This window comes from Thunnus thynnus, chromosome 14, assembly GCF_963924715.1.
Source record: "Thunnus thynnus chromosome 14, fThuThy2.1, whole genome shotgun sequence".
Taxonomy (NCBI): Eukaryota; Metazoa; Chordata; class Actinopteri; order Scombriformes; family Scombridae; genus Thunnus; species Thunnus thynnus.
The window spans coordinates 17,258,350-17,286,042 of NC_089530.1; the positions used below are offsets into that span (position 1 = coordinate 17,258,350).

Below are 27,693 nucleotides of genomic sequence, written 5' to 3' on the forward strand. Positions count from 1 at the left end.
TAAGAAGGAGAACATGGTAAACATTATACCCTCTAAACATCAGCATGTTAGAGTCGTTAGTGGGAGCACATTAGCTTTAAGCACCACAACCAATTTTTATCTTGTCTGTTCAGCTCTGTTCAGAACATATATGCTGATTTGGATGAAGCATGGATTCAAGAATGTAAATTTATTTCAATGAATTGGATGGATGTGATATTTCCTTTATGCATGTAAGTTGAGGTTAATGTGTGTGTGTATAAATAGATACTGGCAAGTTGTTCATACCTCACCAAATTACCTCAGCTGTTTGAGAAAGGTAATTTTATAATGTCACAAGAACTGACTGAAATTTTACTGCTGTTGACATTTCTAGTGTGAACAAGACCCCCAGCTGTGTCTCTTGTGTCGAAGTTGTTTTTATTGAATATTCCCTGCAACCTTTACTGTGGACTTATTCAGCACGGCAGCTAATTAGAGTATATTGATGGGAGGCTTTTTGTTGTTGGTTAAGCCAGAGGGAAGAAAAGGCCAGTGATTGTTGCAAAGTGACAGGTGAATCATAGCTAACTGCCTCTGGTGGTATTATTTCTCAGCTCCACACCAATCGGTGTTGACAGACCACACTAATGGATTTAACTCTGAAATAATTGACAGTAAATAGCTTTTGTTGACCTTCAGTCAGAAACTACTGGTTCACTGTGGTGAGAGAGTGACATTGCAGTCCACACACTGTAATAAGTTATGGATTAGTTTGACTTTCATGAGTGGGTTTGGTGACTTTTTTCCCCCTTCTTGTTTATCTCACAGGAAAGATACCCTGTTGAATATAATCTATATCCGCCTCAGGTGGTACATAGTCAGGTGCATATCTAGCAGATATGTGGTGGTGGGGGAGGGGCCACGGAGCTTTAGCCAGGCTCACCTTTACTGACCGGTGTAATAAGATTACCTGCTTTACACGTCATGACCACAGAGAGATAGAGAGAGATAGAGAGAGAGAGGAGAGAGAGAGAGAGAGAGAGAGAGAGAGAGAGAGAGAGAGAGAGAGGGGGCTACTCCATGCATTTTGCTCCTCACATTAGACTAACAGTACAGCCCTCCGGTGAAGTGTTGCTGTCTCTTGCTGTGTCGGACTAAAGCCACTGGGGTAGCCGAGAGCTGATGCGCCCATGTGAGGAGGCTGTAGCTGCCCCGCCAGCCGGTATTTGTGGCTCCCGTGCACGTCCGAAAGGGATTTTTGTTGAGTACTTCTGGAGCCAAAACATGGTAAGACGTTTTCTTTTGCGTTTGGGACGGCTGTAGTTATGTTCCAGGGGCGTTAATTGCCACATGGTCGTTTCGATACGCACGCGTAGCAGCTCAATTAATGTTCTCATTGCGTAAATTGTCTTTCTGGCCACCGCATAGGAGCTCTTTTTAGGACGCTTGCATTGCCAATATTTTCACCCTATCATGTAGATTCCCTGCCGTGAAATGAGTAATCCATTGGCAAGGCGTAGTCGTCCACCTCAACTCTAGCCTGATCTGCACCGCTAATCTCTAGAGGGTGAAGTTTTCAAACACTGAGTGCATCAGCGTTCGCTTTGGATTATCCATGGGTGATATCCCATTAATGACTGTGGTTGACTGTAAATGCAGTTGTCGGCTTGGCAGACCACTCAGAGACAGCCGCTGACTGTGGCTGTTTATTTAATATTTCAATGAGCAGTTCGTTTGTATGCGAGTACCGGGTATGGTCTTTTTCTAAATGAGGAAACTTGGATGAGAGTGTCATTTCTCGGGTCAATTCACAGGCTGAGTGTTAACAGCTGCATTTCGTATTAGTTGACTTTCCTATCTTGCCTCATATGCATATCAATAAGAACTTTATCGAGGACAGGATTGGCATGCGATAACTTCCCATTGTGAGTGTGAGCTGTATCGCGCAGCAGGAGGTAATGTATGCCTCTCCAAAACTTCACTCACTCAGTCTATTCACAGGCTCATAGTAGTGTGCACTAAAAGAAATGTGACATGGTTTATTTGGTCCTGGAGTCTACTTTTTTTTTGTTTTTTTAGATTTTAGAGAGCTTTTTTAAAAAAGGATAAAATGATTGCTGGATTTGTCCACTTTTAAAGTGGATGTTTACTGATAGAAGTAGGTTATAATGGATGTTTCAACAAAAGTCTGTGTGTATTTGTTTGGTTGAAAATTAAAGAGTCTACACTGTCATACATTTTTTTCCAACATGCCACAAACATCAGTTGAACCCTTGTAAAGCAATCACATACAAAGCAATCTAACTTTACATTACTGTGACTGTAATAGTTCAGTTTCTCATGTTCCCATTGACAAAACAGAAAAATCATATTCATATTTATCATATTTATCAGCTCAAAGATTGTTAAGACTGTTGCAGTTCAGCCATCCTGAATATAAATGATAAATTATGGCCTCTTGTTTGTCAAAATATAGCTAAATTCATGTTGCATGTGATCTTATTAGTGCTTTTTCAACAGACATTTGACATGTAAAAGCAGCAAAGCACAGGTGTAATTAATAACACTGACAGCTGCTGTCCATTTATGAGTGCCGGTTTCAGAGTGTGACACTTAAATCAAGTGGACCTCATTAATGTTATTAGCTACACTTGTGGTTTTCCTGCTATGACAAATCAAAATGTTTGCTGTGGCTATGCAGTATTTCTAGTGCTTTTTTGCTACTTTAAGGTAAAAGGTACAGTATAAAACCTCCAGAAAAAAGACGTTGAGAAGTTAAGATGTTTCTGTACTTTAATGCTTTCTAAATGGCCACATTGTACCATTGTACCATTGTAGAAAAAAAAAGTAAAAGCTTGTTTGAAAGCCACAGATTTATTTGAGACAAACGTGGCAAAGGTTGGAGAAGCGTGGTGCAGCATACAGTTTGTGCTTCTAGAGTTTAAGTGTTGTGCGCTAGAGTGAAAAAAAATCATGATTTTACAGGCGAAAGTGTCCATAGGGATTCAAATTTTATACCAAGATGGAACAAAAATATGAAAAATAAAGGTTGTGACGAATGACTGTGTCTGTTTTGTAGGGCTGGGAGGATATGCTTATCTGCTGATTCGACATGATACCACGATATCACGATACTCGGCTGCCGATTCGATCAATTCAAAGCTGATTCTCGATTGAATGACTAGAAAAGGAGGCATTATTTTCAGTCTCTTGCTCCAGTATTACTGTGTGCCAAACCATTCACTGGTGTCCTTACTCCACTGAAATACAATATGAAACATAACTGGCACATAAGTTAAATGGTCGGCAGCCTTTCTATTTTAAAAAGTTAACTGCATTAATTAATGAATGAATTAATTTGAAAGCATCTTACAGTCTCTTGCCTGTATGAGAATAACAAACTGAGGGGGAGGAGGAGTGCTCAGCTGTGTTGTTATTAACGTTATGTCTTCAGCAGTGGAGAGCAGCCTCTCTTCTGCACCTTTGGCTCTGGGGAAAGCCATCGTTGTACAAGACGCTGAGTGGGCGCAGGGTTTTTGAGGTGAAACAGACTGAGCACCGATTTAATTTCTTCACGTCAGAGTTGGTTTAAGTTATTTAATGCTGCAGTGTTTGTTGGTCAGCTGTTCTCGTTTGTAACTGCTGGAGTTCACGGCTCCGCTTCACTAACTTTAGTCTCTGGGTGATGGTGTAAAAAGTTCACAATATATTTCATGTTTGTCTCGCAAAGGTAATTATTTAGTCATTAAATCAAAAAATGCCTTCCACCACTGCCTTTTTTGAAGATGAACTACAAGATAACTCTAGTGTGTGTGCGCTGTAGACTGTCCAAGTGCTGCACTGCTCTCACGGTTGAGTTCTGCTTTTTTCGTTCCATCAGCATCACATCACAAAGGCGACAGCCAGTAATACAAAGGCGGCCTGCTTGTTGAGTTAGATAGGTCAAGAAAACCTGTACATTTGTAGTATGTTCCACAGGTAATTTAGAGGCTTCATGGGCATCCTAATTAACAGGCATTGCAACTCCAAAAGTGCGTAATTAGACATCTGCCCCTGTATGTTAGGCAATCAACACTTCAAATGGCCTCTGTACCATATGTTCACGCAGTTTGCGTGTGTGCCATTGTTTTTCTGTACATCCTGGCATTTAGTGTGTAACTGTAGAAAGTTTTTCTGTCCCTTTTTTTTAAATAATGATGTCTGACTCACAACATGTGAGAAGAAAGCTCTGTTCAGAAATAAAGCCTGAGATGGGCACACATAGAAACACTTGTATGAAATGTTACAGTATTGTCTATAGGCAGTGCCTATTGGGAATCACATTATACATTCTAGGTAGCTCAGAGCCCTGGATATGAGGGAAAATGTTGTTCACATGTACACTGGATAGAGGGATCCAGGGCCCTGCTTACTGTCCTGGATATTCAACAAACCAGAGAACACAGTGTACCTGTAATTTAAAAGAAATTATAATAAATTATGTATAACTGTATGTGGTATATTGTGAAAATGTCTGAAAGGTTATGTGATGTAATATGTATTGCATGATATATTGAATATTGAATTTACTGGATTTTTGCATCAATGTGATGACGTAGCTTGATTTGTCAGGTAATAAGAGACATTGTTATCTCATATTTTACGTATAAACAGCTTATCAGTCGAATTTCCAGAAAATATAACATATATAATTGTACAGGCCTGGCAGGCCACCAGGCCAATGAGAATAAAAATAATTCATTTGGAAATCAATAATCATTTGCATTTGGGAGCCTCTATGCAGTGCTGTTCCAAAATGTGAGTCAACATCTGTGTCATTGTCTGGGAAATTCTTGGTAGCATAGCTCCTTTAAGGAACAGGGCAGTGCGTAATGTGTCTGAGCAGCTAGTATGTGGTTGATTAAGAATGAGAGAGAGAGCGGGCTGCAGAAAAATGACGGTGAATGTGAGTGGAGCAGAGAAAAAGGTTAGCAGTAAGTTGTCAATTTGGCAGTACTACAGGCTACAGTGTGCCACTAATAAATGCTGCAGCTTCTCAAAACAAAGACAAGTCTCATATGGTGTTTCCCCAACTGTTGGAAAAGTGGAAGTTTAGGAATATGATATTCCTAAGTATGTTTTAATTAGTGTACACCTGAAAACAAGAATTGTTGTTTTTGTTACCTTAGATTAATCGATTATCAAAATAGTTTGTCATAATATCTAATATAACTTTTCCTATCACCGTTGTAGACACGATCAACTGTATAGGAATATGGATTTAGTATCTGTGACATCTGAAGGTTTGTGAAGGGAGGTTTTAAAACTTGGAAATGGGTTTTCAGTTTCAGTTTGGTTCAAAATGGCCACCAAGATCATATGCATTAGAAGGTGTGAGGTTATCATTAAGATCCTAACTTGGGGGATATCTTTGGGGTGTTTTTTACTGGCCATAAGAGGAACTGCTTATTAAGGCACTGCTGCACTGCAGCTTTGGTAGTTTTTTTCTTGATTGATATGAGGTTTTTACTGCTGGTATGAGCTTCAAGACTGGTTAAAAGTATTAACCATTTTTATAGTCATGATGCAGGGCAGGAGGCTCAAGGCTTCTTCTCTTTAAGTATTAATAGGGTGAACTAAAAGGGTTATAAAGTACTCTGGTAACTGAAGTGAACCAGAGGGGATAAATTAGACAGTGGTGAACTGTAGTAGAAGTAATGAAGAGGGATGCCTGCAAGGTGTGGCGGATACAGGTGGAGGATCATTCAACTGGGCGGTCAGCCTTAACTAGATGTAGCAGGCTGCTTGTTAGAGAACTAGATGGATTTCTGTGTTATCTCACCATAGCATTATCTTTCAATATTGAAATACAACACTCAGCAGTCACGGTTACTCACCTCAAGGCACCTCATGCTTGGATTGCTTCGGGTGAGCAGTTTGCATTCATTTAGTCTTCACCTCTTCACATGTGCTCACACCAGGCAGAATGTGGATGTTTGAGTGTGCGTTTGTGTGTGATAAAACTGTAATTAACAAGGGCTGCAACACTCCCTTGACTGACTAATGATCTCATCATGTCTGTTGCATCAGCGTTTCACACAAAATTCATTTCAGGGCTGTAACAAATAAGTCTGCACTAATTTTGCAGCCCTTGAGCAATGAAAGCAGAAAATAATCTTGGGAGTTTAAAAATTGGTCTAATTTTAGGCGCATGCTAAAATGTGTGACATAAACCACTGCCAGTTAAGGGGTAAGGCAGGTGAGATTGTATGTTTTCCCATAAAAAGACCAAAATGATGACTAATGATGTCAGTCTCTTAATATGTTCCAACTTTCCTACCCTCTCTGTGACTCTCAGCCCTAAGCCCATTTGTTCATACTGAGTATGTAAATCTTTAAAAACACATCATGAATGTGTACATGAATGTACAAGAATGTCATTTTTAAAAATGCTGAGTAATTTCCTGTAACAGCTTGGCAATGTAGTTTTTAGCAAACACTGCTCAAACAGGAGTAAACAGTGCATTTGTTGAAGACCATTTCCGGCCTTGGATTTGGTGCACTGCTGAGTATTTGTGGCAGTATGGTCATGTATGTAGGATAGACTGTAATGAAGGACCATGTCACCCAGTGCAACAGTGGGCTTCACTGAAGTTTTTTTTAACAACAGTGGAAGCAGAGGAAGTTGCTTTTCCTCTATTTTTGAGAGGCAAGAGTGAGATCAAAATACAAAAAGATTGGGGATTGGCTCCTGCTGTCCTCTTTAGGGTGGGATCTCTTATATCAATTTAATGTACTTCATTTTTGTCATGCTAATCATTTTTGGCCAAAACACATAAAATGATGCTCCAGCAGAGGATGATCTCCCTAACCAGTCAACCAGAATACAATATTGACATCATGTTGGTCTAGTGACAATTAACAAATTTCATACTCAATTCTCTACGTGTATGCGGTAAAGCGATAGATTCATACAGTAGCATATTTGAAAAGAAATTATAATGTGCAAATTGCAATCTACTTTTAAACACATCACTAAAAAAAAATTTCATGTAGGCAACAAAGTCCAATTTTTTTTTCAGAATTACGTCTCCTTTTTTTTTAATTGAGCAGTAGATAGCTACTTCCGTTAGCCAATGCAACAGCTAGCTTGTTCTAGAAGCCCTGAAGGACTGTTAAGCTAACGGCGAGATAAACCTGGCCTGAAGGGCGCAGCAGCGGCAGAACGCCCCTGGGGAGTGGATGGAGAGCTCTGCTGTTGTGTGAATTTATCTCCTTAACAAGACTGCAGCGAAGACATCACATAATGTGCTGTAGGTAGTTTGCCTGAACATTGAAGCTGTTGAAGAGTTACAGTGAGCTGTCTGGACTCACATGGAAAGAGCCTGATTCATTTTGAGTTTATCCAGTTTTTAATTGAGTGGTTGTTCAGTCACCAGTTGATGATGTGTGGTTTGTGAATGAGTGTGCAGGTGGTCTGGCTGCTTGCTAATGAGAATTTCTTCATTCTGGTTTGTTTTTAAGCTGAGTTGTATATTGAGTAATAAGCTTTAAGTAACTAGAATTAAGACTTTTTAAATACTAAAAGTAAGCAGCATAACAACAGTGTTAACACTGTTTTGTGGCCTGTTTTCTGTATGTTGTGCATATAGATAAGAGTGTGTAAGTCATGTATTTGATACACGCATCAATACTTTTTGATGTGAACCTACACTTTTAGATCTGTGAATGTTTTTAGTGTTCAGTCTTTCTAGTATTCAGCACTGATCTGTGACTGTATCAGATTATAAGCTTTGTGGTACTTTATATATTTCTGTATACTACGAAAATACATAAGAAACACGTGTAAATCATGTGATATGTTGTCTGTTTTTGATGAAAGCATAAATCTGTTGTCACAATAGAACAATACTATAAATTTTAAGTTGACTTTGTTGGTAAAATGACACACCTGAACGTCTCCAAGACTAAAATGAGTGCTTCTTTGTTTAGAAACAACATCTATAAATGTCTTTTAAAGGAGCAGCCTTTTCACCACTCAGGGTTGTTTTTTTTGTTTTTGAAAGCACATTGTTTTATATGCCATTCAGTGTATGTAGAGGTTGCCAATCGGAAACAAAAGAGTTATATTATCAGCGGAAAAATAACGGTGAATGTGAGCACAGCAGAGGAAAAGGTTAGCAGTAAGTTTTCTCTCTGGCAGTAAATGTACAGTACAAACTACAGTGTGTCAGTTAATAAAGGCTGCAGCTTGTCAAGACCATGAAAAGTCACGTCTGTTGTTTCCCCAACTGCTGGAAAAGTGAAGGGATTAGCTCTTAAGTTAGCAATAATGGGTTAGTCTAACCTGATGACACTAAACAGATTAATAGAAAACGGAGAAATGTGTAGCTGCCTGCTAATTGCATTTGCTACATCATTATTTATTTGACAAGTGCGTTTAGCTTGTGCATAAACTCTTTTTTGACATTTCCAAAATCCACCTCAAGCAAGCGTAAAAACTTTTTTGGTGAAATTGAGGAAGTTTTTTTGAATTTTGGCGTTTCCATTAAGCTTTTCTAATGCAATACTTCAAAATGCACATAAAATAGGTTAATGGAAACATGGTTAATGAGGTAAATGAAGAAATTAGGTGAATAGTTACAGGTTAGGATTGTAGAGCAGTATGTGTTTTGGAATTGTAAATTTTTGCCTTCAGGCTCCAGGAGTGAAGAAACAAGATGAGGCATAAAAATGGGATTTCATCATGGGATAAAGAATATTTTCCCCACAGTGCACTGCTACCATACATACTTATCATTCAGCAAATATGACTTTATTCATATGCACAATGGACACCTCAGGGTAACCATTTCAATATTATTCGATAAGAGACTTGTGGGTAGCGATGCCTGAAATGATTTGGGCCCAAGTGCATAGTGAGAGGAAGAGGAAACAGGGGCAATTGTGAAATACTTTTTATTACTTTTCACCTTTCTCCTGGTGTTTCAATTTCCAATGACGTTCTTTTGCAGATTGAGAGGAGAAGCTGTGGGGTTGCAAGTCTGTTATGATTTACCACTGTCTGCCTCCCTGTTTCCATGTGAGGAAGGGCAGGTACTGCACAGCAAGAGCACCATTATCAGATCAGCAGCTCAGTGTCAGATATGAGATAGTAAACTCTCTGTTTCATCTCTGCCACCTGTAGTGGAATGAAATGAGCGAATGGGAACCATTAGTACTGAACCAGTACAACAGTCTGCAGTGAACATGGAAATGAGGAAGACACAAGTGTGGTACTGTACAGGAGATTGACAGATGAACCAGGCGGATGGTGTCTATGTAGTGTGATGACATCTTTTTCTTGAGTTGTGGATCTTTTCTGTCTCACCCTTCAGTTATCTCTGCCCTCGTATCATTCTTTCTCATCTTTTACCCTGCTGCAGCTGCACTCATTTCTGTCAATTATGCATTTATCACAAGATTTGCATGTCAATCCACTATCTTTTTACATGAGAAAACTAATCGAGAATTTAAATATAAACTGCAATGTGATCTTTCTGTGCACAGTGCATCAGTATCAGTGTCAGTGTGCTGGATATAAAGTATGGATTCTCTTATAAAAAAAAAAAAGAGAAAACAAACGGTAATCAGCATAAGATGTGTTTGGAAAATAAGTCACAGTTAATAGGCTTACAGGAGATAGAGGTATTATACAGAAGCCAGGCAGTAAAACCAATGAAGCATGCAATTTCATATTTTTCTTTAATTAACTGTAGATCACATATCACAAATTGTAACTAGCTACTCAACATCTGTTTAGATGTTTTTTTCTCCCTTGAAAGGCATTTAGTGACAATGCAAATGAGATGCTGTGAGCTATTGTTGTTGTCGTCGGCCTTTGACCAATTATTAGTTTTCTTTGTAATGAGAAGTTTTTTGAAAAAGAAAAGTTTGATTTGTGTTTCTCTCCATTCTACACCGAAGCAATAAAAAACTCTATTTGAAAGTTCAATTTAGAACATTTGCATTATTTATTTGTTTATTGTGACTGGGTGTATTCCAGCTGTGAGTGTGTTGACTAGAGGGTGGCTGGCATTACATCTGTGGTGCCTGTCACCACTGCAGAAATTTCCTTGAGCAGTGCTTTAAAACCTTTGGTATTCTGCAGTGTAGACAACAGTGTTTGCTGAACTTTCTGAAAGTTATACTTAGTCATATTTCTCAATATTAAAGTTACACAGACATGTGTAATTGACACCAAATCATAATTATTTTAGGTTATTTGTTTCTTAAGACAAAGACATGCTATATATGAAAAATGTAAATTAGCAGCAAACTTCTTTTCCAGTCACCGTTCACCTTGCTGTGGTGAAGTATTGGATGATGGCAAGTCAAAGATACAATCCCTGACTTTGATATTAGATGGGACAGGCACACACGCACCCATGCATAAAGTACATGTGTCAACCTTTTATTGGTGTTAATTGTTACATACAGAGCGGTTTAACAGAGGAGTATCAGATCAGAGTCTCCACAGATGACATACGACAACACGAATGAGGAAAAAAAGCAACTGAGCCAAGGCCTTTTTGAATTTCAGACTCAGCTCCAAGCAAAAATTACACAGCCTTGTCAGAGTCAAGATGTTAGTTGTTAACCGCCCCCACAGATGCTTGCCCTGGCTTTAACCCCACTAAGCCCCTGCCGAAACATAACTAAATACCGAAACATGATCACATTATCATTACTTACATTTTACCAAAACATATCCATCCCCTCCCTAATACCCAACACCACATACCCTTTACACTACCCCTACCCAATACACCTTCACTTGATGGTAATGATTTCTGCATAAAAACTGCTCTTCCTATTTTGGAAATGAAATCTATTTGTCTATTTTTATCTGTCCAGTATCTTTTTAAACATTGATGCACTAAACAACAAAAAAACAAACCATTTTTCTGACCTTTTGATAGCTTGTAGGGCTTTTCCACTAGCCCATCATTTGTATCAGTTAACGTTGTTTACACACACACACACACACACACACACACACACACCATCAACAACATAGTCCTTACCATAAGCCAAAATAAGTACAAATCATCTCAATCATCAAATCCTGTAATCCCATCAAACATTTAACTCAATACAATAAATCCCTCATACTTGGTCCAACCCATGACATCACTGGTGATATCAGCGAGGGCTTAAAAGCAAGAAGTGGTTGGGTGACTCAACCTTTTATCTCCTGGAAAGCATGGTAGGTATGGTAAATAACACTACAAGCTATTATATAATGCAAGAAATCAGTTAAATCAATAAATAATAATTGCACTTAAGCAATACTTGTCTGTCTTCATTAAACCACAAATGCAGATGTACATGTAAAGAAAAAACAATGCTAAACACAAACAAATCTGTGATAATATGCGAAGGCAATAGATGTTATACTAGCTAAAAACAAATGACAAGTATGGAAAAAATACATCCAAGTGTAATGGGGGCAAATGGTTTGGTCTCACCCACTTTGTCACACTGGGTTGGTCCACTTTAGCCGTACTGTGCCAAGCCAGCCCGTGATGAAATGCTTTTCCACTATAGTCAGGAGATAGCCACCACTTTCACATAATTCAAGAACTTTCAGAAATCTGCCTAATTTTACTGCTTTCTGATCGCTTTCAGCCATATTGGAGACGTTACTGCTAATGAAAACCCAACATTTCGTGCTGCTGCGTCATATTAAAAGTTTTCCACTGACAAACTAACATTGTGAGGAAGTTATGGGAAATGTGTTTATCACAGAAATAGTGGAGCTTCATTAAGGTTGCTATTCTTCAATAAACACTACACAACAAGCTGTGGAGATATTTGAAGCTATTTGGTCTGTGGATCAGTTATAAATACTGCGTATAGACAACAGGCTTTCACTGCATTTTATGCAAACCAGCACACCTCCAACATGTCATCAAGGCAAACAACTTGCAACGTGCCAGCACGGCTTAACTACCCCAAAAACCACGGGAAAAGCCCTTTTACTTACTAGACTGTATAGTGGTTGGGTTATGTTATTCAAATCCCTTGGATTCTGATGTAGTCCTTTCTATCTGGATATTCAGTGTATCTTAAAGTTATGAGACTAGGTTCAGCGGTACACTTTAAGCTTCCAGGTAGTGCCTTACTGTGCTCTCATTGCACTTTTAAAGAATTACTATTCACCTGAATGTAACTCACAGGGTATACAGATACATAAAAGACCAATCTCAATACAAATAAGTGCACTCTGTCATTTATGCCAGCCATTACTGAACCTTTGAAGCATTTGAAGCAGTCAAAGGAAGTTACAGACATGAATGGATTGCATTGTGTGGTGGCTGACATGCCACTTAAGCAGGCTTATAAAAGGGGAGAGGTAGGCTTTACTTTACATATCTTGGAAGAGCCCATGTGAATCATCTTTACAAATGCAGGCAATAATAAGAGTAAGTGAGATGTCAAATCTTAGAGGCTACCTGACAAATCCATACGGCATAATGAAGATGCCAGATATAGATTTTCGAAATGGATTGAGCAGCTGTCTTGACCTTGAAAGACCAGATAGAACAATGAAATATTTTCATCAGGTTATTGAGATTTTTATTGCTGGCGACTCACCAGTTATTGTGTCGGGCAGCATGGTGGCTTAGTGGTTAGCACTGTCGCCTCACAGCAAGAAGGTCCTGAGTTTGAATCCCGGCTGATGCACGGCCTTTGAGTGGATTTTGCATGTTCTGGTGGTGGTCCCCCAACACCAAAAAGTTGTATATTAGGTTAATTTTCCTGTCAGTGCCCCTGACCAACGCACTGGCTTAGAGCTGGAGTAGGTCCCCGATCGCCACACTGCTCCTCAGGGATGGGTTAAAAGCAGAGATCAAATTTCACTACGTTGTTTGTTGATTGTATGTGACAATAAAAACCTCATTTACATTTATTGTAGCAACTCGTCTGACCTCTTTCCCTGTCATTTTATGCATTTACAAGGTTTTTGCAACACTCACACAACAGAATGACCACATGCTTCATTTTGGATTTTATTTTTCTGTGGAGGGATTAGCCTTTCCATTATGTGTTGAAGCTTTGAGACAAACCCTGTGACGATCACAACCTTGCTGAGATTAGCAGGGGTAAAAGTCACCCACTGAGGTGAAAGATTTTCAAAAAGTCAAAATGCTCTTTTGTCTGGTGTCAGCTGCATGTGTTTAAGACCATGTGGCTAAGTGGTTCCCATTGTGTCGAACAGTGTGCCTTGTGACATGGATACTACATTGTTGATGCTAAGCAGGAAGCGCGACAGAGTGGTCATGGCACCCGCATGGACTGAGCTCAGCAAGGGTTTAGAGATTTAGAATGTGGTCATGAGATGACTAAGGCTCAGGGATTAGAACCTCTGAGATCTGTGCCTCACTCACAGTGAATTAGAGAAAATGAGAGATTTAGTGGACCACTGGGTCTTGTTGACATTAGATGCAGCTGAATATGTTATCTGCTTACTGCACTGCGTATACGTTTACTTTTCAGTTTCCTATTAAAGCTTATTCAATAGTAAATGAGAGCAGAAATCACTGTCATTTGGAATTATACTTTTTAACTTTGTAATATATGTCAGTTTTTAATTTGTATATTTTATAGACACTTTAAATGTACAATACAGAAATAACAATATGTTCTTGACTTCACCAGAAGATGGAAGTGCACCCCACTGCTCTTCATCCATATCATGCTGACTTTTCAGTCCTTTCCTGCCCGCTTCCCAGCTGCTCCTTCATGTCCTGCAGCCATGACTTTATCCTGACACTAGATAATACAGTGGCACAAAAGCCAACAGCCCATTACTGCTTATCATATGTTATCCTGCTTTACTTTATAATATGTAATAGCCTGTATCAAAATGTGAGATTGTTGCCCATTTCTGATGTAGCTTTAACATAACCCCACATCATTAAACAAAGTAGTGCAGAATCAGTCATCTCTTCTTCTGTGATCACAGTAGAACATTTCCCAATTGGCTACACCTGCTTGTTTTGGCTGTTTTTGCAAGGCTGGTGTATCCTGCCATAGTGGGCATTCAGACAGAAAACAGCCCTGTTCTAAAAAAAATAAATAAATTCAAGGAGCCACATTGATGGGGGAGTGTTGCTCTAGGTGCCAGTAAGATGATAAAATACGATCCAGCAAGTCCGGTCTGAGTAACCAATTAGTGTGTTTGGAGGCTTATCAGATGCCAAAACACTGCACAGAGGTTTATTATACTACAAGACAGTGTTTTATAACTCTGGAAAGTTGTCACAGCAGCAATCACTTTTTCTCTCTCAACAGTCAGGAGTTAAATACTGTCAGAAATACTGTCTTCATATTAAAAAGTAATCTACCAGGAATATGCAACATATATGACTGGCAAAAAGCAGATGTTGCCTTGCAATGTGGCAAATGTTGGGTTTTTGCTGGACAACCCTTCGCTTTATTGTCGGAGCCGTCTGTGTCCGCACCCCCCTGAATCAGCAGACTTGTTCCATTCAAATGAATGAAGGAGATGCATTTTTTGTCATGCAGTGCTGTTCTCTTCCTACGTGTATGAGTCAAGCCATGAGTCATGCGTTTCCAATGCAGCCACACACCTTGCTGACCTGCGCAATTGTGGTCCTGTTTGTCAGCCATTATGGGCAAACTTGGGAAAGTTCTCTCCTTCAAATCTGAGTTGTGTCTTGCGCTAAAGTAGTTCAACAAATGTGAATACAGAGTCTCTCTGTATTTTTCTCTGCTTCACATGAAAAGCTTTCCACTGGAAAGCAGCAGGAGGCTTTCATTGTGAAGCAGTTATAAGAAGTGCAATGTATTGTGCACCAAGTTAACAGAGCTTTGTTAGGGGTGCTGTTATTCAATAAATAATGCCTACCCAACAAGGTATGGACATATTCAACCAATCAATTTAAAATATTGCAGGGAGGAATAGTTGATGCCACAGCTCGATGGTTAGATGATTTGTCTGAACCACAATCTTCTGATGTATTCTTGGATACTATTCATCATCATCACATCTTTACTTATTTATGAAGTAAGTCATCATTGCTATTAATCTAGGATATCGCCTTATCATGTGTGCAGATATACAGCAGTTATGGCAAACACTAGAGTCCTCATTTTTACTGTAATTCTGCTACTTAGAACAAGTATATTTTTGTCTGTTAAAGTACATTGCATAAACAGGTGCAGGGGGTTTATCATGTTCAACCCATCCCAGCCCATCACAATAATCATGAGAGCACTTGAGGCCCACATTAAATCTTTCATTTGCTGCTAGTAGCACTGCAAAAGCACATAATGGTGTTTATACATTTTCCCATTAGGGTCAGTCTTTCCAGCAGAAATACCCAGGCTAAATATCCAAACCTCTTGGTCTATGTGTTGGTGCACCAGTCAGCTCAGCACTCTTCCTTATAGGGAATATGAAAAAATAAACCTTGTGACACAGGTGGGATTAAAAAAAAAAGTTACATAATTAGGGAACTGCATAATAGCTTTTCATTTCTGTGTCAAGTGCACATTGAGATCATTGCTCACACTGAGGGCTACTCTGTCCCACAGCCACATGCATACAATGAGCACACTCTTGGGAATCACTCATTTGATAATAGTGGTTACATTGTCCTACAGCAGGCAACACAGCAAACAAATTAAATTAAATTTTAGAGCAATGCAATGGGTTTTACTTCAACCCATCCCCAATACAAATGCTGTCCATATGGATAATTTGAATACTGATTATCTTGGGTGTTTACAGAAGATAGAAGTTATTTACATGTCATCACTAAAAAGTATATTGAAAAAACTTATTTCGATTTAAAGATATGCACAGTTTTAAGGATTTACAAGGATGTACAACAGGGGCAGTTTTAGTACAATGTGACAATAGATTAAACAATACCAAAGAAAGATGAATAAATGTGGTATGATAATAATAATTTCAGCCATAGTTTTGCAGCCCTGTATGATATGCTATTATGTTGATATATCACCTAACTCTAGTGCAGCTTCAGGTTGTGTTTCTCTCTGTGCTCAAGAAACAATAATTTAAAACTTAAATTGTCAGTAAACTGCATTTTTAGAACATCTTGCTTTCCTAAATTGTCATACTGAAATGAACGATCAGGGCAGAGAGTGATCACTCAAAAGCCTAAACCAATCTGATATCTGTTAGGGAGAAAATTTAATGAGGTAGTCAGAGTTGAATTTGCCAAAAGCCATTATTGATTGAAGTCTTTCTTTAGGCCTACTGTTGTAGCACAAGATGAATTATTAAAGATGCACTGTTACCTAGGAAGTAAAACAGAGGTTTAGATAGGAAAATGTATAAAACATTTCATTATTATCATTATTTTTTGGCATTTATTGTTAAATAGGTGTGTATCATGGCATGGGAAATGGGAAAACTAATGAGGTGAGAAAGTCATTTTTATTTCACGGTGACTTTTAAAGCAAATTAAAAAGCTGTTTCCTAAACACAGTGAGTGAGTGTTCCATCCAGGGGGAACTGCATCTGGATCTTTTTTATGTCTGTTATCCCTTTAGTCTCCTGTTCTTTGGTTCAAACATCACTGACCAGCTGGATTAGTAAACATAAGCATGATGTGTGCAGTCTACTGATGTCACGTCCAGGATAAACAATTAGCTCTCACAGCAAACATACAAGGTTGCCTGGTGCAGCTGAAATTGTGGGGGAGTGTGAAGGGAAGCAGTGTGGCCCAGCAGTGCATACCGTGAGCTACAGTGTCCTCTCAAGTCTTCTTGTCTCTGTGATCATGGTGAATACCCTACAGTAATCAGTTAATGAATTTTTATGGTTTCTATGAACTGGTGTAGGTGTGTTGTATAGATAAACACAGAGTGGGAGAGAGATAAGGCTTTAGCACCAGCTGCCTGTCTCGATGTTTAGCCTGATCTCTTTCTGTTTGGTATTCGAAAGCGATCTCTAGCTGGGTGTGAGCCATGTGAAGGCCAGCCCGTTAGCCGGGGCTAATCACTCCCGTCATTAGAGCACCAGGGGCTCCCTTGGTACAACTGATTACATCTCGCAGTAGGTAATGAATAGCTCTGCACAGGTCTAGCACACCTAACCAAGACATTGACTCAACATTTGGCTCATTTATTTATCATTTTGTTTGCTTTTGGTGGATTCTGTGAACATGCATGCACGTGTATGTCTTTGTGCAACCTTGCTTAAAGGGGTGCCAGGTTCGGTTACACTCACTAGTTTTGAGTTGCACTCTAGGGTTGAGCAATTAGTGTTACGTTACTGTGACAGGTTTATTCTGTGCTTGATTCTGAGGCTGTTGCCAAGTTAAGATCAACTTTCAGCCCCAGGTAAGACATTACGTACCTGTGATGTGCCCTATTGTGACTTTTCGGTCTATAATGACTGGTGGACTGTGTGGCTTTATTCTATGAGGCCATATCACCCCATTTCAGATTTGTTAACTCACCACTTTGTGTTTAGATGCTATGAATTTAAGTCCTAATCATACATAGGTTTAAAGGTTAAAGCTGCACTGTGTAATTTTGTTTGTTACTATATGAGATTTTCTCTATATATTAACAACTATAATGAAAAGATGGTTGTAATGTTTAGAATCATTGGTATTAAACATGACATGTAAGACACATAACTAATCGTATGTAAAGAAACTGAAAACAACCTCGGATACCACACTCAAGAAGACAAGACAGAGAAAAATTTGTCCAATATATCATAGTGCAGAATGTTAGAGAGGAGAGATTTGTTTAAATTTGATGAATTTGTGATTTTAAAGGTGACAGAAAAACTTGAAAAACTGCCCAGAATTTATATGATGTCACATTAGAAAACTGCACAAAAAACACATGGTTAACAACCTTGCTGTGATCTTGTAGGATTAAGCAACCTTTTTTCTTGCATTCTCATGGTGATTTTTACATATATACCAACAAAATGAAAATGGAGATATTTGTGTTTAGCAACTAACATTGCAATCATCAGTCTGCATGCGTTGGTGTCTGTGTATACCCGCCAGAACCTCTGTGAGAAATTGACTTTTAGCTAATTTCTAACCACATTTTACAATACACACTTTAACTTTTGGTTGCTTTTAACTATGTCTTTTGACCAGATACAGGATTTTAGTCATCGCACATGGATTTTTTATCAAATTTGAAGAACAACATTTCTCGTCTAGTGGTTGAACTCAGAAGCTCAGATAAGCTTGTCCTTGAGTTCTCGGCTGTCACTATTGCTCAGGCTAAACAACTTGCTGTCCCAAGCTCCTCTGGCTGTGATGTCCAGGACAGGACCAGAACAACCTGCTACCTGCCTACCAGATAACAACACTACTCCATGGTCCTGCTCCGTCACCACCAGAGCTCCAGAGGCTGCCCCTGGCCAGCCTGTGGATCCCTGGATCGTCCTGGGAGCTAATCCCAAAGTCCTGGCCAGCTTTGGGCCTGCCCATTCCAGGGGCAATTATGCCCCTGGAATGGGGTGTTTCAGCAAGCTGATTAGCTTGAATACCTAGCTGTCCTCTGCTTGTGATGCTCTCGGTGTAGATTTATCTATAATTTTAACGTCTTCTGGGAAAGGGGGGAAGATTTGGCCCATATGATCTCCACCCAAACAAAGCTATTTGCCAATTTAGCATATGGAATCCTCCGTTCAGGTGCTCCATGCCAGAAACCAACCATTCCACCCCACAACTTTTGTGTCCGGAAATGACCGATCTGTCAAAGACTGATGTTCTTCGGGGCCTGGTCCGTATCTGTTTGGTTCCACATCTAACACCGGTAACTTTTCTATCGCACTCAGACCAGACATTTTCAACATCTCTTTGATAATCACTTATAGATTCCTTATGAGATTTGCAGTCAAACAATCTGGTGCATGTCCCAGGAACCTCATTACTGTTAATGCACAACCTCAAAATCACCTGAAGCAGGTTAACAAAAACAATCTTCATTACATAAACTGTACCATTGTCCCACGAACAGCCACTGCTTCTCCATCAATTACGGCTCCCAGCTCAATTGCACTTAAAATGGCTTTTTTTGATGTGAGATCTCTGACCAGTAAAACTTTAATTTCAAATGATTTTATTTTATCTGCCAACTTAGATGTTATGTTTTTAACTGGGAGTTCCCACTGTGGAATCAATTGACATAAGTGTATCTGACTATAAATACATAGTTTTTACCTGTGAAATAGATAGTATTAACATTGTCCGACCCCAATCTACATGCTCTCGCATTTTTAATGTGTAAAGTGTCTCAAGGTTCTTCACCCTTTTTAATTATACATAGCCCACTCCTGTCTGAGCACTATCATACTAACAGATTGACGAACTGCTTCAACTCTGTGTGTCCATATTGAATAATATTGCCCCTCTTAAAGTCAGGTCAAAGCCTATACAAAGAAAGTAGCTTTGGATGTGTCATAGGATTCATAGCTGTAATAGTAAGTCGGAGCGTAGGAGAGCAGAGCGGAGATGAAATAAATAGGTCTCCAAGGACATTATAAGGCTATGATGAAGTTATTACTCCACTACAATAATATGGTAAAAGATACAAGAGCACAATACTTCTCTGAACTTACCTCTACCCATCAGCATAACCCCAGATTTTAATTCAAGACTGTTAATCAGTAGGTAAATCCGATTATTATATTATATAATTTTAATCTTACTTCATTGATAAAGTAGAGTCCATCAGAACTTGTTACCCCAAATGGCACATACTGTAATGTCCACCCACCATAGAACAATTTTAATCAAACATTTTAGAAAAATATGTGTCCAAGCAACAGCAGAAAACAGTAACATTTTTGAAAAATTTCAGTCTGGTTTCCACAAGCATCATAGCACCAAGACCGCCCTTTTCAGGGTGACTAAAGTCCTTTTAATGGCTGCCAATGACGAGATGTGCTCAGTCCTTGTTCTTCTGGACCTTAGTGCTTCCTTTGACACTGACGATCAAATCATTCTGTTAGAGAGGCTGAGGTACTGGGTAGGAATATCTGGTACAGCTTTAAAATGGTTCTTTTCATACCTGTCAAACAGGAGGTTCTGTGTTTCCATTAATAACCGCATGTCATCTTTTGCTCCTGTTAAGGATGGTGTCCCTCAGGGGTCAATTTTGGAACCAATTTTATTTTCTCTGTACATGCTTCCCTTGGGACATATTATCCATGGATCCATGGTGTTTCTTTTCATGTTTTAGAGCCAGTGATCCTGGCTTGCTGAGTTCACTACATGACTGTCTATGTGATGTCAAAAACTGAATGTCATAAAATTTTCTGAAACTTAAGTCAAGCAAACTAGAGATTGTCGTAATTTGCACAAAGCAAAACAAATCCAGCCATCTTCTGGTTCCCTGTTGGAACACTGAGCCTGTTGCAAAGAAACTTAGCATTTGGTTTGATAGTAACCTAAGCTTTGAGCAGCACACAACAAAAACGTGTGCAACTTGTTTTTATCGCCTTAGAAGTATTTTGGAAATATTTCTATTTTATCTTTCAAAGACACAGAGACCATTTTACACGCCTTCATCTCCTCATGCCTCGACTATTGTAATAACCTCTTCACCTGCCTCAACCAAAAATCTATTAATCAGCTCCAGACTGTACAGAGCTCAGCCGCCAGACTTTTAACAAGATCCAAAAAGTGAGCACATCACGCCTTTTTTAGTCTCCTTGCACTGGCTCCCTGTATGTTTTAGAAATAATTTCAAGATCTTGCTGTTGACTTTTAAGGCTCTTTATGGCCTGTCTCCATGCTACATATCTGACCTCTTAGTCGCATACAAGCCGGTACATAGTCTGAGATCCTCAGGCAGAGGTCTTTTATCTGTTCCTGAGACATTGCTTAAAACTAGAGGTGACAGAACATTCACAGTCAGAGCCCTGAAGCTATGGGACGAGCTGCCTGAGGAAATCAGGTCAGCTGAATCAGTGACCTCTTTTAATCCCTTCTTAAAAATACTTTTGTTGGAGAGCTTTTATTTGTTTTATTTGCATATTTTACTTTTATGATCTGCTTGTTTTGAAGTTGTTGCCTTGTATGCAAAACTTCAAAACAAGCACTTTGTAAAGTGAGTTTAGAAAAGTGTTCTATAGTTAAAGATTATTATTATTATTATTATTATTATTATTATTATTATTATTATTATTATTATTATTATTATTATTATTATTATCATCATCATTATTATCATTATTATTATTATTATTTTCTACTGCTTTAGTCCTGCCTACTGCACAAAGCTTGTCAAAGTACTATTTTATATAATGACTCAAACCCACATGCTGATCAGAATAGTCACAACATATATGCTACAAAACACAACATGTAAGCAAATTATTCAGAAAGAGAAACATCAAGGAAATTTGTCTTTCCAGGATGTCTGGAATTATTCTCTCTTTGGCTCTCCATCACCTCAGTCAGTCTAAACAGGTGAGAGTCTACACAAGCAGTGCAACAGTGTGACTGTGGATACATGAACTGTGTGTATGTAATTTTTCAAACATATAAATTAAGGCATTTGTTAATGGGAGAGATAGGTTAGAAGTGAAACAGGGGAAGACAATGGATGAAGGTAGTGAAAGCTGAGAGTCTCATGGGAATGCCAGGAGGGTTGACAAGCATGTTGATAGACATATTTTTACTTAAGATGTTACTTAGCATTTATCGTCAATTAGCCATATTAGTATTGCCCAGCTGATGCATGTGTTCTGCAAAAGTCAGGACTACTGCAGAGCTAGCACATATACATTCACATTTTCACATACACTACCTAATCAAATGTTCTTAATATCATGAAATAATCTGCAAAGCACCCATTTTCGTACCTGCCTCTGTCCCTATTCATTTTACATTCTCTAGCTTTGTTCCAAGCTGTAATTATGGTGTCTGCTGATGTATTCAAAGTAGTTTTTAAATTGATTGATATTGGCTTAATAAGACACAAGCCATCTCCATTCTATTGTTTATTGTAACTTATTGTGTACCTGTAAAAGGGCAAAGCATGTTGCCTCTTTAATTTCGAGTATGACAGGATATTCTGCTGCCATTATTATTCTAACTGGGATGTAACAACATTGTAAACCCGGTGATTAAATAAATAGTCCTTGTTACGCAGTTTGTTTGAGCACTCTAGCATTATTGTGTAAAATAGCACTGATATCTAATTTATGAGACCACATACCACTGGCGTCTCTAAGGTTTTATGACTTAGATATTTGCATAATTTATAGCATATTGTTTTTCATTTGATCACTTGATCAATCAGATGACATGTCTTGGTACAGTAAATGGAGATGGGGAGGAGCCACTCAAGATGTAATCTGGTGCTTTTGTTAGACTGATGAGTCTGCAATTTTCATTACCTGCACTAAGGGGAGGAGGATGGTATGAGATTGATGAGGACGTCAAATCTCTTGAGAAATGTTCTCTCCAGTAAGCATATGAGGCACTTTGTTGCTAAATGGTTGTGCAACTCATTTGGGGATGCCAACAAAGTCTGTGTCACCAACTGCTTTACAACAAATGGGATAAACTTAGTGTACCATAACCAAGGGCATAGGTTTGGTTATAACTTTGGTAGGGACAATTTTTTAATTGGACGGCCAAAATAATTGTGTATGTGTACTTGCTATCACTCTTTCCTCTTTCATACACACATGTGCGCACACACATACACACAGAAAGAGCCTGACTCTGCAGAATGTTTACTTTACTGAATAAGCATTTGCTGACTTACCTGAAACCAGACTTGTATCATGAATTTTTTTTCTCTGATTTTTACATTTTATTTTATTGATAGACTACTTAACTAATCTGAGACCAAAATTAATATCTAAAACTAACATCATGGTAATGTGCTGCTCTGTAACTAGTTGCTGTAAGGTTTCAAACCTCACCTGAGATACTATCCTCATTTCAGTTTGTGGATTTGGGCGACACAACTCAAGAGTGTCATGACTGAGCTGCAGTGATGCTCAAACCTATCTTCAAATCATCTCAAAAACTTCTATTTGTATTATTTTATGGCTAGATCTTTCACTATGACATCAGAGATCACCTGAGAGGTTGCAGATTTAATGTGTGCTTCAGATTCTTCACCTCACTACTACCCCACTACTGCTGCCGCTGCCTGGCTGTTGCTAGTCAACAATGCGTAGTTGAGGGTTGCCAGATCATCAGGTCGAGTATCCCCCATATCCTGCTCTTTCACTGTTTATCATGTTTAGCATAGTTTTGCAGCAAACACACAAACCTGGCAACTATGCAAAGATCTTACCCTTAACATTACATGGAGGTAGAGCAGCTAGATTGTTTGAGATCATTAAAAATATTGGAAGGGACAATCCAGCAACACCTTGATATTTACACCTGTGACCATATCTATGAATCTCAGTTTCATACATCACACAAGAGAAAAAAGTCAAAGCATAGTTCAATGTTCAAAGAAGTGGAATAAGTGTTCTCATTTCTTAAAATCAGCAGCAAAAGCCCAGTAGACCTAAACTTTGCCAGCTGATAAATGTTTCATGTTTTGCAATGTGTGATTCAAATAACGGCTCTTATCATATTTGCTGTTGTTGAACATTATTTTAAATACTTGTAGTTGCTGGTAAGGATGATACCATCTGTCCAACCCTCTCAGCATAGATTATGCTGTATGTATATGACTTTAATAGCAGCAAATGTTTCATTATTTTCAGTATTTAGTAAAACTGGGTGATAATTTAAGTTTATTAACTTTTAGCCAAATTATATTGTGATTATATGATCTTAACATGCTCTTGTTCTACAAATTCCCAACGTCCAAAGTAATGATTTAGAGCAAACTGTGATTTAAAAACTACCAAAATTGGTTTGAACAGAGTTTTCTGTTCTTTCTCAGTTCTTTGGTCTTAAAAAAAATCTTTATTATTATGGTGTTAATGATTTCAAGCATATAGCCCAGCCTGAGTATTTAGACTGTAGTTTTAGAAGTCAAGAAAGAGATAGGCTAACTCTTGTGGATACATCAGTCAGATCATATCAGTGAATCTTGGCTTTTTTCTTTCTATTCCATTTTATTCTGCTTCAGCAGTTACCTGTGCTGTTACATATTTAACAGACATTGGTGTCAGACTGGCTGTTATGACCTGGCTCAAGTGGCCACAACAAAAGGGAGACGCACCAACGCAGAGGTTTTAACAAAAGATAATTTATTAAATCAAATTGAACGAATTAAAGACTTAACTAAATATTTAACAAGGCATGGGATGTGGATGTCAGTAGAGTCAGTGTAAGGTGTGGATGAATAAAAGATGTATGTACATGTTGTAAGGGGCAGAAAAAGAAACTAAGGCTACATAATCCAAATCAATACGGGTGTCTATAGCGAGGAGCAGAGAGAGAGCTGTTAGTTGCAGCCAGAACTTTAGAACCTGGGACCAGCAGGCCCCAGGTGTTCCCAGTTGCGCTGATGACCCACCTGTGAACAAAACAGACCACAGCAAACAGCGGGGTCATCACACTGACCCACTCAGAAATCCTCTGTCAGTTATCAAAGAGAAGCAGCATCTACACCTCCACTTAACAGCTGGAAAACAACAGCGAGGTGTCATTACTTCACTGCTTGAGTGGTCACTATCACAGATCCACACTCTCTGTCTGGCAATTTCAGCTCTTTTGTAGAACTGCACAGACATATTGTGACATAAAACAGGCAAAACAATTCACAGAGACAAAGCAGCACTCCACAGTTTCATTCAGTCCACACACAAAAGGAGCATTTTTCTGCTGATTATGAGGATGTTCTGTCTTTGCGGATGGACCTTTTTAGTCCATTAGTATTTACTGCCTCAGAAAATGTCTGTATCCTGTGTGCAAGTTATTGTTTTATTTTTCAGCACAAATCAATTGGAGGACATATGGATTCAAAAACCCCAAAAGCTTTATAAACTGAAACGAACTCTTTAAAATTAGAAACCATCCTAACAAAAACAAAGTTTTAAAGGCACAAACATCATTATTTCTTACTTTCTTCATTAATCATGCTGAGTCAAAGGCAGCATTTTCACCTGAGAGACTAATAGCACTGCTGTTAGCAGGGAAACAGGTATAGGAATGAAACCCTTCTAGTCACGTTGCTTTGTTCTTCAGATGGCATCCTCCGGTGCAATGATGCAAATGGTGGAGCACTTCAACAACACCTAAACTGTAATGAAGTTCCTTTTTATTAGTCTACTGAGTCTTGTGAATTGGATGAGTAGTATTCTCACCTTTTCCCTCTCTGCTCTAAACTCTAAATTATGATAATGAGCAAAAATGCAAAAACTTAACAATTAAACTTTACAGTTTGAACTTTTGTGCTGTTTTGTAGCTTGTTACAATCTGCTACAAATTATCAATTGATTTGTCACTTTTCACCCAACTCATGACCAAACCTCCAGTGATAATATCTGTGTCTGTTTGGTGTACTGATGCAACTGTGCCATTACTTTAATTAATTGACTGGATCTGCACATTTAAGTGGTTATCTCTACTAGGGCGGTATCTATTTTTTCACTGGGGTATATAGTATGTAATGGTATTTGTGTTAAAAAATAAAAACAAAGAAAACCCCCCAAAAAGTAAAAGCTGAGCTGCTGGTGTTAGAAGTCATTGTAGCATGTCTAGTGGTGATGCACAAGTCAGGATTTTTTACCTGCACCCACCCAACCCGTTATGAGACCCACAAAAATATGTGTCAATCAACCACCTGAACTCGACCCAACCCGCAAACCGCCAACTGCACACAAAATATGCTATGAATATGAGTGCTTACGTGGAAGTAGAAGGCAAAAATTCAGAGATAAAACAATTACCACTGTCTCTTACCGTTCATCCGGTATCACAGTGGAGCAATCCTGGTATACCGCAGTACGGTGATACCGCCCAAGCTCTCTACTCATTTCCATCAGCTAGGAAATAAATTATTAGGAACATTCCTGCTGTTGGTGCATGTCCAGCCTTAAAGGGTTAATAAAAATATATGATATCTGTTGTTGAGACATCTCTGACAATCTGTCAACAATAAAGCACATGAACAGGAAGAGGTGGAACGAGAACTCAATGCCGGATTGGAGGCGATCGAAGGAACACAGACAGAGGAAGAAAGAGGGATTCAAGCTGTTTTTCTTTTCTTTTTTCTACCAGGGAGTGCAAAGCCTTTGCACTTAGGGGATAAAGAACTGCATCTTCACTCTCTGTGTAATCCATAACTATGATTGCTTCATTCACCTCTCCCCACCTGGATTTAAACACTGGTCTGCTCTTGCTTATTCTCCCGCTGCATTGTAAGTTTGATCACTTTTCCCTTGCTGCCAAAGAGATCTCATGGCAGTTTAAATAAGTAACGGAAGCTACTTTAACTGAACCACTTAACTCGGAGGGAGTTGTAGTTGGATTGTGGTAACACAATATGTATTAACATAGAGCAGAGTGGAAATGAACTATCGCCTTTTGAGTTTTATCAAAGCATTGTATTGTTCATGATGTGACTCATGGGCCACTATGAGAAGACTGCTTTAGAAACAGATTGTCTGTGCCATTTTTCTTTCAGTACTCGGTCAGTAATCTCCGCAGTTCCTCTTGTCATTAAGTTTGAAGGAACATCGTTGTTAGCCTATGTAAATGAGATACAGCATTCCCATGTCAACCAGGAGGAGATTTGGAAGAAGCTGTGGAAAGAAATGACTTCTCTCTTCAGGGCGGCTGGTTGTGCAGGTCTGAGTTTTCTCATGTGAAAGGGATCAAAGCAATCTCACTCAGCCCTCTTAAGAAAGATAGATGTATGAATGTGGGAAATCAAATCTGCTTCAAAAGGGAACACCACTGGGAGCCGGAGAGATGAGAAGGCAGTGAGAGAATAGGAAACCAGTGTGAAATCACTCTTGTTGTTGTACTGTAAGAGAAGAGAACACAGCTGTCTCCTGCTGTCCACAGAGTGTTCATGCAAGATGTCTGTTTGTTTGGGTGTGCCGATTTCAGTGTTTGTAAAATTTGTTTGATTGTCTGCAAAAGAAAGTGATTAAGTAAATACATATGGCACAATGTGTCTGGAGGGGAAAATGGGTGAAAAAGAGAGGGAAATCACCCTCGCAAAAGAAGTGTTGATAGTGTGAGTTAGATTTTGATTTTTGTCAAACATGCTTTGATATGATAGTGTTGATGCTTGTGAGTCCCCTCCCGTCCCCCCAGCATATGCTATGAAAGCTAATTTCACAGCTTATCGCCTGCTCTGAGAATAAGCCTTGTGAGGAAGGTGTGACATCAAATAGCTTAGACAGATAGAAGCTAAAACCTCCTCTATTCCTCGTACTGACACCTTACCTTCCACTGGTTCTGAGTGGAGGCTGTACCGTGGATTTGTGGAGTGCAAGGCTCAACATACAATCTGTATGTGCCGCTTTGCTTGTAATTTTCACTAGAGCCTGAATAGGTGCTCTTACAATAAACCCTGCCTGTCAGTTTGGTTCAGTCACAATCATAAAGTATGGAGTGGATACACTGTTCCACTCTCAGGTGCTGCCAGATTGGGATTTTGATGATGTCTGTTTGTGAGATGTTGTGCCATTAAATTCCACCTGAAATCTCTCTCTACTTGTGTGTATAAAATATTTACCCCCTGGAGACTTGATAAGCATTTTAAAAAAAAATTGGTAGTTTGCATTTATATTGA

General features: G+C 38.9%; 1 protein-coding gene across 1 annotated transcript in view; it reads left to right on the forward strand.

The window, feature by feature from the left end:
* The first annotated feature begins 938 nt into the window (after window positions 1–938).
* Window positions 939–27,693, forward strand: part of LOC137197123 (protocadherin-15-like) — a 177,674-nt gene continuing 150,919 nt past the window's right edge. The window contains exon 1 of the mRNA XM_067610286.1: window positions 939–1,248. The gene's annotated coding sequence lies outside the window, so the exon portion shown is untranslated. The remainder of the gene's footprint in view (window positions 1,249–27,693) is intronic.